Source organism: Vicugna pacos, chromosome 9 (genome assembly GCF_048564905.1).
Source record: "Vicugna pacos chromosome 9, VicPac4, whole genome shotgun sequence".
Taxonomy (NCBI): Eukaryota; Metazoa; Chordata; class Mammalia; order Artiodactyla; family Camelidae; genus Vicugna; species Vicugna pacos.
The window spans coordinates 67,613,498-67,632,442 of NC_132995.1; the positions used below are offsets into that span (position 1 = coordinate 67,613,498).

General features: G+C 33.5%; 1 long non-coding RNA gene across 1 annotated transcript in view; it reads left to right on the forward strand.

Annotated features, from left to right (window-relative positions):
• The window catches only part of LOC116281782 (uncharacterized), a 179,414-nt gene extending 177,963 nt beyond the window's left edge, over positions 1 to 1,451 (forward strand). The window contains exon 3 of the long non-coding RNA XR_012075956.1: positions 1,292 to 1,451. This is a non-coding gene — a long non-coding RNA (uncharacterized lncRNA). The remainder of the gene's footprint in view (positions 1 to 1,291) is intronic.
• The last annotated feature ends 17,494 nt before the right edge of the window (positions 1,452 to 18,945 follow it).

The following is an 18,945-nucleotide window of genomic DNA, read 5'->3' on the forward strand; positions in this document are numbered from 1 at the left end:
CCAGCCTTATTTTAAATTAATAAATGTAAACGTAGATAGCTTTAAAAAGGAATGAAGCACTGATAACACACAACAGTATATATGAATGAACCTTGAAAATACATTAAGTCAAAGAAGCCAGTCACAAATGGCCACATAGTGTATGATATCATTTATAGGAAATACCTAGAATTGCCAGACCTATCTAGACATAAGTTTTATTGCTAGTTGCCTTAAGCTGGGGCAGGAGGAGGGTAGTGTCTCGTAATCAGTATTGGGTTTCTTTGGAGGGGCAGGTGATGAAAATGTTCTAAAATTAGATTGTGTTGATGGTTGCACAAGTCTGTAAATATACTGAAAACTATCAAATTGCCCATTTTACATGGGTGAATTGTAAGGCATGTGAAATATTATCTCAATAAAGTTTTTAAAAACATACGCCTACTCAGAATTAGCCGTGTAAGATAAGTTCAACATAATAATTGTAAGCACCATGAATGCAGGGATTTGTGTCTCTTTTGCTTACTGCTGAAGTCTCATATCTAAAAACTGTGCACAAGTTATACGCTCAGCAAATAATTGTTGACTAAAGTCTTGCTTTAAATTAAGAACAGAAAAACAGACGTCTTCGTGCCTCAAGTCATTTTCAGACTTTTGTATTTTTACTAATCTTTTCTTCTCCATCTGTTGACGCTGCAGAAGAAGTGATCTTTATTCCCCGTCTTGTTACACCAGAGCTTTTGGTTTCCTATAGACAGCAGTCCAAACCTATGGCTGTAATTGGCATCCAAGGAAGGAGATGTGCTTTTTGAAAGAAGGCAGGGCCCTAAGGCATCAGAAGCAATTCTGAACTAGGTGGTTAATGAGGGTGTGCACAGCCCCTGGTGTGGGGAACCTGACTGGAATAGTGCCTTAGAGGCTTATGCTCAGTCTGGACGGCATGCTGTGCATGTGTATTTCCTCTTTTTAATTCTGTTTTTCTGTTTTACCAAATACGAATATACTTGCTTCCTCCCTGAGGCTTATGCCTCTAGTTCCAGCATGAGGGTTTTCTCGCTTTGATTTACCAGGTGTGAGAGGTGGACAAGGTCCACCTTGTCTCAGAAAAACTTAATCCTATAGATAGTCTTTTAAGAAATTCTTTCATCAAAAAATTACTTTCCTCAAAAAATGTCTTTCCTATTATTGCAGATGCTAATTTGCTAGCTAGTTTTGGTTACTTTAGTTGGACAGACAGCCTTTATTTAGTATTTTTCTTGATTCTCTTTTGGTTTATTTCATCTTTTGTTTTCTTTTATGTTTACTTTTATAGATAATGCTACCTGGGATTTCCAAATACAGTGCCCTGTTTGGCTCAGTGGTGGATCTTACTGCTCTTCCTGTCCCAGAAGGCTTCTCAATTCCAATAAAGTGGATTTCTTGCTAACTTCTATTTTTCCTACACAAAATTAGCATGACTATCCAAAGTTGACTCAAACATATAGCTGACCAATTATTATTATTTTTTAGCAATAATCAAGATCTGGGTTTGTTCAGCAATTAGGTATAGCTAATTTATGGATCTAGCCTGATATTTAGCAAAATTTTGAAAATAGATTCAGAAAAAAAAAAGCTATGTTAGTAAAAGAACAATGATGAATTAATCAATTAATGTCTCAACAATCCTGAGTTTAACACTGCTAGCGTTGGAACACTATAGAATAATTGACGTTTAAAGCTATTAAAATAACTAGGTAAATATTGGATATTGCTTTTTACAAGGAAAATAGAAGTTATGATTTGACATATATTTTTGCAATACAAGAATGCATTTTGTTTAGTTAAGACAGTATCAATAAAATAAAATATTAGTAATTTTGCTTCCGTAAATGGATATTGTTAAATTTATATGTGAATGAAGAAATACATAAGATAGTTTAGAGAAAAATACTACCTAATCTATTAAAGAGTGATAAATATAGACCCATGCATCATGTAGTATATACGAATTTTTTAGGCCAGTTTCTTCAAATCTATTCTGGTTGATTGTTTTATGGGACCATTTAAAGTATCTCAAAGCATTCAGTGCGTTAGAATTTTTTTTCTTTACTTTGATCTTTTACCCTAGATTATATACTCTTCTAAAAGGGAAGCAAGTTTTTTTGATTTCTATTAAAGACAATGAAAATCTTTTCCAAACATAGGTTTTTTTTCTATGTAAACCCAAGTGAGTAAGAAATCTGCTAGTGAGATCTACCATTCTAACTATGGAGTACAATTTCAATGGCTGACTTGATGACAACAGAAACTTATAAAGAAATTTCTGAGATGCTTTTTCTCTGATTACTTTTCATGATTTTTTTTTAAGTCTGGTTGAAGACATTTCATGTGTTTATGCATCATATCCTGTGTTCTATTGCCCCAATTGCAGTTTGGTGGCATAATATGCACTGTCATCAAAATATTGAGCCATCAATGACTAGATCTAATGCTTTTGGTTAACTACATCACAGTGATCACATTGACTGAAAATTTAAAACATAACCCTGCTTGTTTAAATATTCTGGTAGGAGTTGAATATGTTATAGCAGAAAAGAAAATCAGCATGTTCAGGCAGTGACTAATGACAGTGAAATAACAGGGAAATACTAGCTTTACATATCAAAAGTGAAGAAATATTTTAATCAGCTCATGTTTTAAGGTCACTTTTAAACATCAGAATTTAAATGCTCAAGTGGAAAGTCTAATCTTCACTGTCAGGGGATGTGGTAAAGTGAAATATGTATCAGTTTTAGGTTAAGAGAAACCTGAGTTTGAATTCTGATGCTGCTACATTTTGGATTAGTTTTTTGACTATAAGATAAAAATCTAAATATCCACCTAATTTTATTGAGAAAACTCTGCAAAAGAATATATATAAGACAATGTAATGTATATTCTAGACACGCTATGTCAGACATCATTCTACAGATGTTTATTGTGTTTACTTGATACAACCAGATCTATAAACCACTGTTACTAAGATCAAAAGTAAGCCCTGTAGGTTATTGATTCCTAAACCTATTCTCCTGAATCTTAAATATCTTCATACATCTAATACATTCTTTTGTATTTTAAATGAGTAGAATAAATAATTCTACATTTCTGAATTTGAGAGTTCCATTATCTTTTTGCAATACTAAAACATTTATTAAGCACTTGGATACCTGGTGGAATTGCCATTCAGTTTGTAACAGATTCTCCACTAAGAAGACTATCACCATTCAGAAGCCATTTTCAACTACTTCTCTATGTTGGCTAGGATTTCAGGTGAAATATGAATCTTCACAGACTCATAATCAACAGAGTACTTTCTGAACCAAAGCGTGAAATGCAAGTTTTAGTTTATCCCATTTGCAAATGACTGGAATTTGAAAATTTTCAGAATACTGCATATAACTAACGCACATTCCCCAGTTTAATGATAGATTTTCCACATGATCAAAGAGATACAACATATAATAGAAAGGGCCTCAGTGTCTTCGAACCTTAGCTTTCAGGAGGAGGGAGAAGGGAATGGAGGCAAGGATGGAGGACTGCTCTGCTGAAGAAGTTTCCATAAAGAATACTTGTCCTATCATTTCACAAGTTTATGGAAAAGGAAACTGTGCTGTAGAAATTATTAATAAAATTGATCTCTTATGTACCAAAATAAATCTGTGACGTGGCCTACATTGGTTCCCCTGAACAATTGTTTTAAGCTAGTTCCATGTAGCATCCTAGGTGAGGACAGGATAGAGGGGAAAGGAGGCAAAATCATCGCCTCTCCTCGGAGTACTGGAAGAATACTCCATCTGCCATTGTTTGTAAACAGCACATGGGTGACATGTCTGTGAATGTCAAAGCTGCCTTTGATGTATAGCCACATAACTTAACATACCAAATATCTAGGAGAAAATAATGTCACTATTAGTTGAAATAAATTTGAGTTAAAAAATCACTCACACCATTTTGTAGGTAGGAAACGCACTTATGTAACAAACATGTATTATTTTTCAAACCCAGATATTCTTGTGTATTGTGTAGGACTGTAAGCAGTGTGGCCCATGGACTGGCAGCAGCATCTGGAAGTTTCTTAAAAACACAGAATCTTGAGTTCCAAACAGAGAAACTGAATTGGATCTAGGACTTAATATGATCCTCAGTGTACTGTTTGCTTGTTAAAATTCAAGCAGTACTAAGATAGAGACTCTCCAAGCTACTGTGAGTGTAAGACTCTGGACTGTGGTCGTCATTAGCATACATCCAATCCAGACTGTAATGGACCTGAAGTGGTCCACTCACTATTTTATTTATTTAGATTCCCTTCTCTGTTGAGATATTACACAAAAACTACAAAGTAGATAAGTTCTAATTGCACAACTCAGAAAATATCTATATTTACTCAGTAAATATCTATATATATCCTCCACATTCGCTCTAATTTCTACGCTTTTTCTACTCTTGCATCCTCTATAGCTAGGGGTGGAAATCAGATAGTCTTGAAGACGGCTACTTTCTTTAGAACTTTGGATTTCAACTCCGCTTGGACCTCTAGTATTGCATTTGCCTTCATCTTTATTCAGTTTAATCCTCTATTTTCTCAAGAGATGTTTCAAAATTTTGTCACTATCCTCAGGACTTTTCCTGTAAATTTTCTTTCTTCCTTTTAGTGGATGACCTTTTCCCTCTCTGCAGCAAGAAAAAAGAGGCAATCTGGTGAGAACTTTCTTACCTCCCTCTTGGCCCTTTACACTCCCCAAATTTAGAAACAATATCCATATCCACCTTTTTTTTTTTGACTCACTTCCCTCCTTGTGTCTATACTTGTGCCTCATCCTGTTCTGTCTTCTTGGTGATGAGTGATTTGGCTTCATCAATTTATTCCCTCCCCCCTGCCTTTAACTACTATATTGATTTGTTCTGCTCAATATTTACATGTATATTATCGAGCTCCCCAATTAGAAAGAAAACACAGAATTTTCCCTTGAGTCTGTGTCACCCTCTAGTTTCTACACAACTTTTATCATTCATTTCATTGTCAAACTTCTTGAGCCTCTTGACTCATCTCATTGTTCCCACTTCTGCATCTGTTATTCGTTCTTCTTCAGCTGTAAGTACACTTTTCTCTACTTCTCCATTGAAACAATTCTTGCCGACATCATCAGTGACCTTTGTCAAATCCAGTAGATACCATTCTTGCCTCATCACTTAATTTTTAACTGAACTTTTCTAAAAATAACTCTTGGCAAGAGTTGCAATTTGCTTCTCATACCTCAAAATTAACTATGCTTTCACCATCTGTGAAAAATATGGTGAGTACATTTTATATTCTGTAAATGTTAGTGCATATCATATTGGTGTTATTGCATTTGTATATAATTCTTTTCATCTTTAGTATATAGTAATCTCTCAAAATGTTTTCCAAACAGTAGTTCTTTTATGCCCTAACTCCATCAGTATGGCTTGGTTCATTAATTTTTAACTTATGAAGATAGTGAAATGATTACATGTGAATGAATACACTAACACTATGGAACAGAATTATATGTACACTGCTATTCAGAAAACAGTTGCATAATTATGAATGTCCTATACATAGTAAGGTTCTGATACAGACTTCTCATTTTCCATCTTCCCATCTAAGAAAAATCTTTTGTTATATATGGCAATGAAATTGCCTCTCTTCCTGTATTGCTTGAATTTTTCTTCATATTCTCTTCTATGTTTCCCATACATCCTTATAGCAATTCATAATGATGAAAAGATCTATTTTCTAAAATGATAAAACAATCTAGATATGTGTGTACCTAATTATAGCTTCACTATATATGAAAAATAAAACTAAAAAGGAGAAATAGAGAAATCTACTTGAGGTTAGAGATTTTAAAACATCTTTCGATAAGTCAAGTAGGCACAAAATGAATAAAGATATTGAATATTTGAATTGTTTCCATACACTGAAGATTACATATTCTTTTTGAGTATAAATGGGATATATACATGTATTAAATTTGATGACATTCTGTACCATGAAGTAAGTAGCAATACATATCAATGCACTAAAATCATAGAGTATATTCTTTATCAATTAAGCTATGATTAATTAAGCTAAGACTAATACATTTTGTAAACCCCTAACAAGACAAAGACCTACATAGTCAATACAATGAATTAAAAAGTGGTAACACTGCAGATTTTATTGACATTACATAGATAGTAAGATATTACAAATGTCTTTAAACTAGTAATTTTGAAAATTATGTGAAGTTGACAGATATCTAGAAATTACAAGATTTATCATAACTGACATAAAAAAATAGAATATCAAATCCACTAAAGCAATAGAATGCTTAATTTAGAAACTTCCTAACAAAAAACTCCAAGCCACTGGTGAAATATTTCAAACACTGAATAATATATAAATACAATTTACCCAAAATATCCTAGGAAGTAAGATGAAGAAGAAAAATAAACACTTTCCAATTTATTTAACTAAGTCAAATTACCTTGGTATCAAAAGTTGAAATATTACAAAGATGGATAATTCATCTCTCTCATAACAGATATAAAAAGCCAAATCAAAATGTTAGCAAACTAAATCCAGCACTATATAAATGGATAATACATTACAAAAAATGTGCAGTTTATTCTAATAAAGCAATGTTTGGTTTAACACTGGAAAAAATCAGTTTACTACAGTAATGAGTAAGCAAACATATTTGATTCCCTTAATAGAAGCAGAAAAATCATTTGAATTAATTCAATACTTTTTTCATAATAAAAGCTTTTAGCAATCTAGTAATTAGAAGGAATTTGGAGTTCTTAGTTTAAAAAAGGGCATAGACAGGGAAGAAGAAATTTTTCTCTACCCTTCTAGGTTCTTCTGACTGACATAAGACATATTAAAAGAAGACAAATGAAACAGTTTAATACTATGTGTACTTGGGAGAAACCCAGAGAAACTGAGTAACTTGTTAAAATGGCTGAAGCCCTCACCTTAAATATCATCTTCAACTAAGGATAAAAGAGGATGTTGGAGATAGTGATTTGTGGCTTCAGAGTGAATGAAGACAACTGATATGGAGATGGAAAAGTAAATGTTTGGTAAATAAACGTTTGCTGGGCCATGCAGAGACACAGAGAGGAATTTTAACAGACAGACTTGCCTAGGTTCCTCCTTGTCCGAACGCCTAATTCATACTTCATACTGTAGTTATCTACGATGATAGCTTCCTTCCTGGAACAGGTCCTCTATTTACATTCTTTTAGGCAGCTAGGGGGAAGATCAAAGTTTCTTCTTGAGTTTTTGGACCTTGATTGATTTTAGCTTGAAGTAATCTCAATCAAAGAGGCATTTTGGGGTTGGCAAGGTTTGCTCCCCAAAAGTGTACAAAAATGCTACCTAAATATCATATTCAGTGTTTAGATGTTGAATCATATCTCCAAAATCAAGAACTAGATAAGAATACTGGTCACCACCACTTTTATTCAACTTTGTACTGAAGATTCTAACTAGTGCAATTAGACAAGAAAAATCAAAGTATAAGAATAGGAAAAATGTAAGCTTCTATTTTTTGTTTTGAGCAGATAACCTGATTGTATTTATAGAAAGTTCAAAAAAAAAATCTATGGATAATCTATTAGAATTAATGTCTGAATTTCAGAAGATCACTAAATTACAGAACTATACATAAAATCAATTGTATTTCTCTACATTAAGAGCAACCATTTAGAAAACATTTAAAATGTTTAATTTACAGTAGCCTCAGAAAATGAGAAATACACAGAAATAATTCTAACAAAAGATGTGAGACTTTTATACAAAAAATTATATAACACTATTGAGATAAATTTAAAAGACCTAAATTAATCAAAATTTAACATGCTAATTATTGGAAGACTCAGTATTATAAAGATATATATTCTACCAAAATTGTTCTACAGATTCAAAGCAATCCCCATTAAAATTCCTACAGGTGGTTTTGTCAATAAATGAGAAGCTGATTCTAAAGTGTATATACAAATGCAAAGACAATCTAATAGAAAACATTGGAGTATTTATGGTGATGAAGAAAAGATTTATTATAGCAGTCCAAAAATTAGGACATTGTGGTATTGGTACAAATATAGAGCAGAACAAAAAAGGCATTAAAAATATTTGATTGAAAATAAAAACAGCACTGAAGAGCAGTATAGACATGTTGGTTTTATTCAAAAAATGGTCCTGAGTCAACAGGATGTACATATGGAATAAAATGGATATTCACTTCTCCATTATGGTCTACAAGAAATCAATTGGTAGATTGTAAGAGAATGTTTTCAAAATTTTAGGGGTAGCTAAGATTTCTTAAATATGAACACAAAAAATTCTAAGTTTAAAAGCTATGTCAAACAATTTACTAAAACAAAATTTAAAATTTTGTTAGTTAAAATCAAGCCGCAAAACAGAAATTTTACATAGTACATACAATCAACAGAGAATGTGTATCCAATGTACATAAAGAGATCCCCCCAAAGCAATAAAAAAAATACTGATAGCCCAATGAAAAATAGGCAAAACAAATGAATAAGCACTTTATAAATGATGCTATACAAAACTCTAATAAACATATTAAGGGTGCTCAACCTCATCAGAGAAATGCAAATTATAATCACAATGAGACACTACTACTCATCAGAATGGCTAAAATGATAAAGACTGACAAATCCAAATGTTGATGAAGACGTGGTGTGCCTAGGATATCACAGACTGCTTGGGGTGTAGATTGGTACAGCCATTTTGGAAAGCTTTTGCATTAAGACACCATATGACCCAACAATTCCATTCATAGGCAAATATCCACAATAAATTGTTACATATGTTCACCAAAAGATTAGTACCAAAAGTGATTTCTCAAAAAAAGAATGAAACATGCATTTATTGTTTCTGAATCACAATCCATATCCAAATACCTTATTAGACTTTACATTTGCTTCAGTTTGAAAAATCACACAGGAGGAAAAAAGTCTTATTGAGTGTAGCAAATACAGAAGACTTTAGCTAGGCATCAAATGTTGTTAAAAATCAGAAAGTGCATATTGGCAACTATAGTTCCCCCTTGCCTAATAATTTTCATTCCCACCTCTGAATGCTATTAAACAAGCCTAGTTCTAGACCTTTAATAATGTTCACCAACTAGCACCACACGTGCCAAAAAGACATGCTAATGGCTCTTTAAATACAAGCCTATTTAAGGTACTATTTAATGGACTAGTCAAATTGATTTCTCGGCAGTTCCCAGAGTGTTATGACCAAGGCTATGCCTGTGAAAACAGTCTGTGTTGTAACCTCTCAGAGGAACACATCCTTTACCCGGGCCTCAAATTATTCCCACAAAGATTCAAGGAATGTGAGCTCCCAACTAAAAAATAAATCACAAAACCTTCTGCAGAAGGAACTTGGCCTTGTAGAAACTGCTACCATAGCCATGTGAGAGAGAGAGAGAGATTAAGAGAGGAAGATACACAGTCCAAATTCAAGCCTAAATTGGGTGGTTTGTGGAGCTGGATTACATGACTGTACCCTGGCTGAGAAAGCCAGAATGTTCAATTTTTCTGAGGAGAGATGATCTTTGACTCCCACCAAGGCTTATAAGGTAAATAATTACTAAAATATTATAAAAGTCTAATAAAAATGTGACATCCCTCCTGAATCTCAATTCTGCCTCTGATTTACTGCTTTGTCATATGCATGGGCCCTGACAAATTATTGCCAAGCCTCCTTTCAGTACATGGATTAATTTAACACTTGTCCATAAAGATCTTGGAACTGTGGCACACTCTCATGTCACCTCTTTTGGTCTCTCTGTCTCTCTTTCTTTGTTAAAAAATCTTCTCTTGTACACCGTTTACCCAGTGGGTATGAGAATGAGGCATATTTTATTCTATTGATTAGTAGCTGTGTAATTTTGGATAGTTCACTTGGCTTGATTCTTATATATTCGATTGGCTGTCATGTAATCAATGAAAATAAATCTGAAGAAAATGAGCTGGCTAAATTTAACTCACACAAAATAAAACCAACCACAAGAACTTTTTAAGCTATGTACATAAGGAAATTTTCATCTTTCATAGTAAAAAATTAGAAATTGTTTTTAAGTGTTAATTTAAAATACTCAGAATATATTCATTCAGTGTGGCTACAGCGAATATGCTGTATCTGTATAAGTTCGAAATTAAAACGCTATGAAGGATGTGAACTAAAACTGCAATGTATCCAATGCAAGTGTCTTTGTCAATAGACCATTCATAGATGACTTTAAGTTTCAGTTAGTGTCACATTAGCCCTGTAAATTTCCTGTGAAATTCAGGCTGATTTGGAGTTTTGTTTTGTTTTGTTTTGTTTTGTTTTGTTTTGTTTTCTAGTAAATAACTTGAGCTTTGCCAGGCTTGGTTTAAAGAATCAGATTGCAGGAGTCCATAATATTGCTGAGGTGACCTTCAGAACGTTTTGTCTTCTGCATTTGATCGAATGTATCAACAACATAAAATCACTTCTGTGACAACTTGCTTCCTTATTACTTCAAAACACCACAAACACCCATAGTTTCTACATAATTTCTGTCTTCATATGGAAAAAAATGCATAGAAAGTTCTTAAAATATCAGAAACCACAAATTATACTGCTCCCAAACGAGATGCCACACCCATATTTACAGAGCTTTTATCTGATATCTCTGACCTCCTCTTTCTGCACCCTTTTAGCTGTCATAAGTGCTTCAAATGGCATAATTTGACAACAGCCTTTTATATTGAATAAGGAAAATAATTACAATTATACACAATGAACTTGTGAATTAATTTCTTCTACTGTCATTAACTACATGGAAAATATTCAATCAGTTTTGGTGAACACAAGCAAATCCAAATTGTGTCTTGTGTTTTTCTTTAAATTAGGCTATAGATCTCAATTTTAACTAGCTTTTCATAAGAAGTTTATTCAGATGGCATCTCAGTCTATTTTGGCATATTGTTAATACCAGATTTGCTTATATTGAATTCAAGATTAACAACATTCCTGAAAGTACAGAAGAAATTTTCATTCATATGTTATTGTTTTAAGAGCAACAGATGTTTCAAAATTTCAGAACTTGCAGTCCAGCTAATCACTTAACTACTTCCTCATTCAAAAATTCATTTAGTAGTAGGTTTAATATTTTAGACCAACAAATAATGCTGAAAAGACATCATATGATATCATCTGTAAAAATGTAATTGCTGTTATCTGATTATACCTGGCAAAAATTAGAGAGCCTTCCACTTTTTTACCCATTCTGAGAACAGAGTTAATCTTTTTATTATGACAAAGTAAAGAGAAGAAAACAAGCTTCATGGGTTTTCAAGGCTCATCTTTTATTTAATCTGTCAAAACACCTCTTAGTTGGAACAGGATTCAAGTAGTAACTATTGAAAAACGCATTGCATCAGGATGGAGAAACCATGCTATTCTGCTGCTCCTTTGGCTAAGGATTATTTTTTGATCCAGTTGGAGATGCTGGAGAGTGAGCTATGGTAGACTCATTAAGGAAGATTATAGCAATCCAACTTGGAAAATGGGATAGAGCTTTATTGCCAACTGGAGATGAAAGATATTTCTAGTTCTTATAGCAATCAAAGTTCAGAAACAGTAAAACGAATAAAAAATGTAGAACTGGTATACCATTTTACCACTGGAAACTAGTAGATAAAGTTTCCTTTTACTGGAGAAGCTGCATTTTCTTGATAGTTTAGCAAATGATTTTCCCCTAACAATTGTTAACACATCATTGTAGCCCAGGAAAATCTTGATCCAGCTGAAGTCCATCCATATTTCTACACCTTCTTGGCCTGTGTCATAGTAGGGACTTCCATCACCAAAATGGCATTTATTCAGCTTTAACTAAACTGCATTCTCTGTTATCTTAAACAATCCACCCTGGGCATTGTTTTTATGTTTAATATAGAACCTTTTTTTTCAAGTTTCCATGTAATTATTTGCTTTCTTGTCTTATCCGAATTCTTTGTGCCAACATACTTCCCTCAGTGTATAAACTTCTTGATTATGAAGTGATCCTATTCTTATCTTTTTTAAAAATCACTGAACATATTGCTTTTACATAGCAAATACTCAGTAAAAGTGTAAATATATAACTATATAAAAGAATATATATACACATGCATGAATAAATGAATAGATTAATCTATTCAAATATGTTCTGTTTGTGCTAAGAGAGATTCAAAGAGACTGCTAACATGGATATCAATATGTTTGCCATGGTAGCATTTGATTACTACTTAAATGTATTTGTTCTTAGTACATTTGGTTTAAATAAAATTATTAACATGAATTTTCCAGGAGAGTCACTGTTTAGGATCCTCACATAAGTTACCAGAAAAAATAAATTTAAATGCTGTCATAAGATTTCATAAGTTAGCATTGGTACAGGACTTTAAAAAGTGCCTGACACATAGCAAGTACTAGGCAAGAGCTTATTAAATAAATAGATCACTGAGGGATCTCTGCTCACTGAATAAATAGTTGACATACACTCTTGTGCACATAATCAAGAATGATAAAAGAAAGACACAAACACAACACTTGACACAGAGCAGATTCCCTATCATGCAGAAATAACAAACACACTTTTACTTCATGTGCAATAAATGAAGGTTGAACTGAATTATTTTGCAAAATTCATTTTTTTAAAAATTGTGGTATAGTTGATGTATAATATTGTATGTTTCAGGTATACAACATAGTGATTCATAATTTTTAAAGGTTATACTCCATTTATAGTTATTATCAAATATTGGCTATATTCCCTGTGCTGTACAATATATCCTTGTAGCTTATTTATTCTTTCTATATAGTAGTTTGTACCTCTTAATCCCTTACCCCTATCTTGTCCCTCCTTCTTTCCTTCTCCTCATTGGTAACCACTAATTTGTTCTCTATATCTGTGAGTCTGTTCCCTTTTTTGTTACATTCATTAGTTTGTTTTATTTTTTAGATTCCACATATGATTGATATCATACTGAACTAATTTTGCAAAATTAGTTTTGACAGGTCAAAATCTAGACCTGAAGCTTTTGCATTGATCTGTACTTTTATTTCCTTATCAGACCTATTTTTTTCCTCCTCATGGCAGCTATGCATTATAGTGGTTGTTCAGTAAATGTTCAGAGGAAGTAACAATCAGATCCTCCACTTATATATATTCTTTATTTATTTATTAACGTATAGTCGATATATGATGTTGAGTTAGTCTCTGGTGAACAGCATAGTGATTCAGTTATACACACATATTGATATATTCTTTTTCATTATAGGTTACCACAAGATACTGGATATAGCTTCCTATGCTGTACAGTAGGACCTTGTTTATCTATTTTATATATAGTTGTTAGTATCTTCAAATCACAAACTCCCAATTTATACCCCCTCCATTCCTCCCCTAGAAATCATAAGGTTGTTTTATGTCTGTGACTCTTTCTGTTTTGTAAATAAGTTCATTTGTGTCATTTTTTAGATTCCGCATATAAGTGATATGATATGATATTTGTCTTTCTCTTTCTGGCTCACTTCATTTAGTGTGATAATCTCTGGGTTCTTCTATGCTGCTACAAATGGCATTATTTCATTCTTTGTTATGGCTGAGTAGTATTCCATTATGTATATATACCAAAGAATTACTTATCTATTGATGTCTCTCAACTTCCTATCCAACTTTATGTACCTCTTTACTTCTTCACCTTCTAGACTTTCTCCTGCATCAGAGTAGGTAATTCCTGACCCTTAATAAGCCACATAGTTTATTTTTGCTTCCCTGTTCATTGTTTATCTTTGTTGCCAGACCTAGTGTTCATCCATTAGAAGAGTTAATTAAGCGTGTTGCCTTACCCTGTGCTGAGATCCTGAGGACACTTAGAATTACATGGGGCAGGAAAGCAAGCAGAATGAGATGCCCATCAAGAACAGATTGCACTCAAGGATAATTGCAAAGGATCAGTAAAGAAGAAGTGCTGTTATGGTCAATTTGAGGAAGTAACTGTAGGCTACAAAAAAGAAACAAATGAGATGTAAGGAGCAAGATAGATCATGGAAGAATATGTCAGGAAATGTAAGACAGAATGAGGGAAGGAGATTCATTAATTTTGCATATAACAAAATTGGCTTTTCTAGAGTTGAAAAGGATGCTTCAAACTGCATTAAAGCTACAATGTTAGTGTAGACGCTTCTCAAATACACAGTATGTCCAGAAAGTGAAAGGCATTTATTAAAAACAAAAAATTGTTCAATATCCTTTATTTGCCATATTTTGAATATGTGTACACAAATGAATAAAAAGGAGCCCTTGAAATGTTTACGCTCTAGCCAGGAAGTCAGATATACAATAAAAATAATTATATAAATATGGGGCACACAACATGGGTAATTAAACATATTCTGAGAACTTGATCAATATGGATTTACCTGGGAGAGTGATATTTAGGATGAAACCTAACTATGCTCTTTATCCCATAGCTCCCCATAGCTCCCCATAGTTCCTTGACAATGTATTAATCTCTAATTAGATTTTTGTTGCATTTCCTGTAGCACAATGAAAAATGCTTCTCATTCACCCTAAGGTTTCTTTTTCCTCACTCTGTTCTTGTGACAGAGCTCTCCCGCGACAGTTATGGGTGAAGGAGATCCTCCAGTATAGGCCTCCTAAGTGTTCTTTATAATTTGATCACAACACTTGGCTGTCTTCTTCTGTTTCTCCTTATAGCCCCCAGCTTCAAAAGGATTTGAGCTCTTCTTTTTCAGTCCATGGTCAAACTTTCTACGTAAGTCTCATTCTTACCTACATTAATCAGGACCCAGTTCTATCAATTATTTACTCTTTCTGTCTCTACCAGTTACAGTCTTCCTTTCATTGACTGCTTCCCCTGTACCATTCACTGTGCTCAGATCATTCCTGTTACGTCTGATTATTTTCAATATCCCTTCTTTCATGGACTAACTTTTGAGGAAGGTAATCCAATTCATTGCTTTTATTGTTCACCATCAACCTATGCAGTGAATGGCTTGGTGCCTGGCATTTGCTTCCATCTATGTATTAGACCTTCTTCAGAAGGCCACCAGTGATCTACTTAATGATTACCAATCCCCATCCAGATATCTGTTCTCAGTCTTAGTCTTTGATCTCCAAGCAGCATCTGTTCCTCTTAGTTGGCCCCTTTTAAAACTCATTTTCTTGTGACTTGCAGGCTCCTAGGTTTTTTTTCCCTATCTCGTTGTCTACTCAATATTCATCTGTTTCACTGGCTCAGAAGACCTTTAAGAGAGGCAGGTTATAACTAATTGCATGGCTCGGTCTGCTTGGGAGTTAGCCTTACCGTATTTATTTATTTGATAAATACTTTTCATATAGTGCTTAACGTGCACCTGGCCATACTCCAAACATTAATACATTTAATCTTCATAATAACCCTATGAGGATTAAAAAATAGGCAGACTGAGGCACAGAGGGTTTAAGTGACTTGCTCAAAGTCCTACAGATAGTGCTTTGACTGGCATTCTGGCCTGGAGTCTATGAGCTTTAAAATAATGCTGCCTTTGGCATTGCTGCACACTAACACAAACATGCACTGGCTGGGAAGTTTCCCTAACCAACTATATTCTACTACATCCCAGACCAGCTCTAAGAATCTATGTCTTCCCACATGTCCTATATGTGGACTTGCTCTAAAGGAGCTTTGAATCATGGACCACCAAGGAGTCACTGGATACAATTCAGGGAGTACATGAATTTGATGATAAGAAAGGACATCTAACTAACTCAAAACATAAATTTAGCATTTCCATGAAAAATTAATGTAGTTGCAAAGCATAGTGGTTATTAGCAGTACCGTGACTTTGACACCACTGGAAAACATGGACAGTTTCTATCACATTACAGATTTTCAGATTTCCTTAAATATTGTTTGGAGTTATCCTTATATTTAAATTATGGAGTTATTAGACCACCTACTAAATCTAATGTATTAATACATTATCCATTAATAAACACAACTTATATTGATTAATTATTAAAAATATTTTGATAGCTCTATTTCAAACTAAGTTCGTGTCTATATTAATTCATTTATTTTATTTTACGTTTGTAAAGCCATTATTCTATAAGGGGGTCCACAAGCTTCACTAGAAAAGCCAAAGGGCTCCAAGGCACAAATAAACTGGAAACCTCTGCTCCAACCCCCTCTGTATACATCTTCTCTGTCCTTTTTACCCAGTAGAATTGCACCTATAATGATGACATTCAGATATGTTTCTGGAATTCTACCCTTTCCTAAAGCCAGAATCATAATTTCAGCATTCTACCAGACTTTACCTGATTACGCTACCAATATCTCAAACTCAAATAAGAGAATCCTTCATCTACCCTCACTAATCTTCTTCTCTTTCGAGTGCCTATTTCGAGTGTTCTCTTTCACAGAATCTGACCAGAATCTACGTACTTCCTGCTGTTTAGACTAAAAACCTTGCAAGCACTCTTGATTCTTTACTGTTCATTTTCAATTTCAATTAAGTTTTGTTGTTTTTTCTTCCATTGTCTTCCCAATATTTTATGTGTTTGTTCCTTTGTTTTGATTTCGGTTATTCCTACCCTCATGTTGTTTCATTTGAACAATGGTAATCATCTCTCCCTGCTTTCTATTTTCCTCTTCAATTCTGGTCACACCAGTTTCAAGACAGTACGTAGAGTCTCATAGAAATAAAGGCTATCTGTACATCTCTTTATAGACATATATTTTTTCTTTTAAAAAATTGCAAGGTGAGACTTAAAAATGCATTCATGTATTAAAAGAAAATAAAAATCTGTACAATCCTACCTTCAGAGATATTTTAATCAAGTATTTTAAAGGAATTAATATGTATGTTTATTTATATTATATTTATAATTGCCTACAATTTTTAGTAAAGGCACTATATATTGAATGGCTTCTTGGGTCATTAACTTAGTGTTTAACTACAAAAGAATATATAATAATGCATAATCATTACTCTATTTTTTTCATTTAGCTTCCAGTTAGTACTATTACAAATAGTCATGTTTGGACATTATTTAAAATTGTCTTCACATGATCCCTGCCTGTGGAAATTCAGCTCAAATGTCACTGTCTCTCTTCTCTTGCTCCCCTCCACACACCCCAACTACATATTAAACCTTTTAAAACTATGTCATGCCTTATTTGGGTTAGTGTCTCCATGCATAGTGAGTGGCACAAGGAACATTAAGTTTCTGGAGCAAAGGTCAGAAATGTGTCAGGATCCACTGGACATCTTATTTTTTGAATTCTCACACACAGTAAATGACGTTAGTAAGAAATGCCTGAGAAAAAGTTGAAAGGCAAAGCTGGTGTTCTCAGTTGAAGTAGTTACATGATGCACTCAAAGTTAATGTATTTATGATGCCATAGCAGAAAAAAAAAAAGAAAACCTAAAAGTAGCCTCAACCTAGTGAGAATAACAAGGTTACATAAGAGAAATGACAAAATATGTTTCTTGTTGCCATCATCCAAGATGTTTGATATTTATAACACATGCATACACACACACACACAGAGAAATTATTAAATAACTTTGCAGAGAATTTCTTGAAAAGGTATTAATCTGGTAGTAATTCTTTCCCTGCTAAACAATCAAGAACATTAAATTCTTACCTAAAGCTCCAGAAAGAGAGCAAGGAAGACAAATGCTGGGGAGATGTAAAAACACGGGATGTTTAGGAAGAACAGAGAACAATAATATCAGCATTCTGCAGAGAGTGCAAATGAGAAGTAAGAGAATCTCTTCTGGTTTTTGTATTTCCAACATCTGTATAGTTATAAGTTCACAGAATTATCATAGAATTTATTCTTTAAAAATCTGAAAAAGACTTGCTTAAATACCTTTCAACTGCAGTCAAAGAAACTGAGAATTACATTTAACTGTTCAATTGTATAGAGTTTATTTCATAATTCACTTTCTTTCTAGAGAAATCCAAAGCAAAGAATCCTTTTAGATGTTCTTATAGATAGGAGCATCAGAAATCATTTAAAGTTCTGATATTCATTCAGTGTAAGTAGAAATGATAAGCAGTACCAAATGCTGCTTTATTAAAGTTTATCCCTGTTTGGGTGTGTTGCACATTTACAGTTGTATTAGGAAGTGTATTCCACCATGTTTTTAATGCTAATTTCTGCTGACACCCCTCTGCATAAATATGGATGAGAATAATGCCGCTTAAATATAATATCCCTTGATATCTTCACTCCCTGTAAATGATCATATTTAGTTTTAAAAGCCTCTGAAATTATTGCATTATGATTTAATAAAACATGACTGGATTGAAAAGAAATAAATAGTTGAACATGGCCAGATATTTCCTTGAAAGTGCTAAGGCCTGAATGAGAAAATCTCAACTTCAAAGACAATTAGTAGATGCTAGATTAAAGAAGGAATGTAGGCTTGGATTGAAATCTTTGAGGTTCTGAGGAGGGAGAATTCAGAAGACATATGAAACACGCAGTGTGTAAGGGTAATGGGGGAAGGGCAAAGTGACAGCACTGCACTGCAAGTGGAGTATAATTGAGACAAAACATCAGAGAGAAATGCTCAGCAAGTCCAATTCCTAAAAGACAGCTGTGCCTTTCCTAAGACTCTGGTAAAACATTTAGTTTGTACCATCTAATAAAAGAGATTTTCACTGTACAGTTTCTAGTATATGTCTTGGTTTTTTGGTGTTTTGTTGTTGTTTGTTTTGTTTTAGTTTTTTGTTCATTGCATTGCTGTGCCAACAGACGGGCCTCTCATAACAGCGTGTATCAGTAGTCTTCATTGATTCACACTGATTACTATTTGTATCCAGGATGATGTATTAATTTAAATAATTCTCAGTGTATCAGTAAAGCCAGTTATTA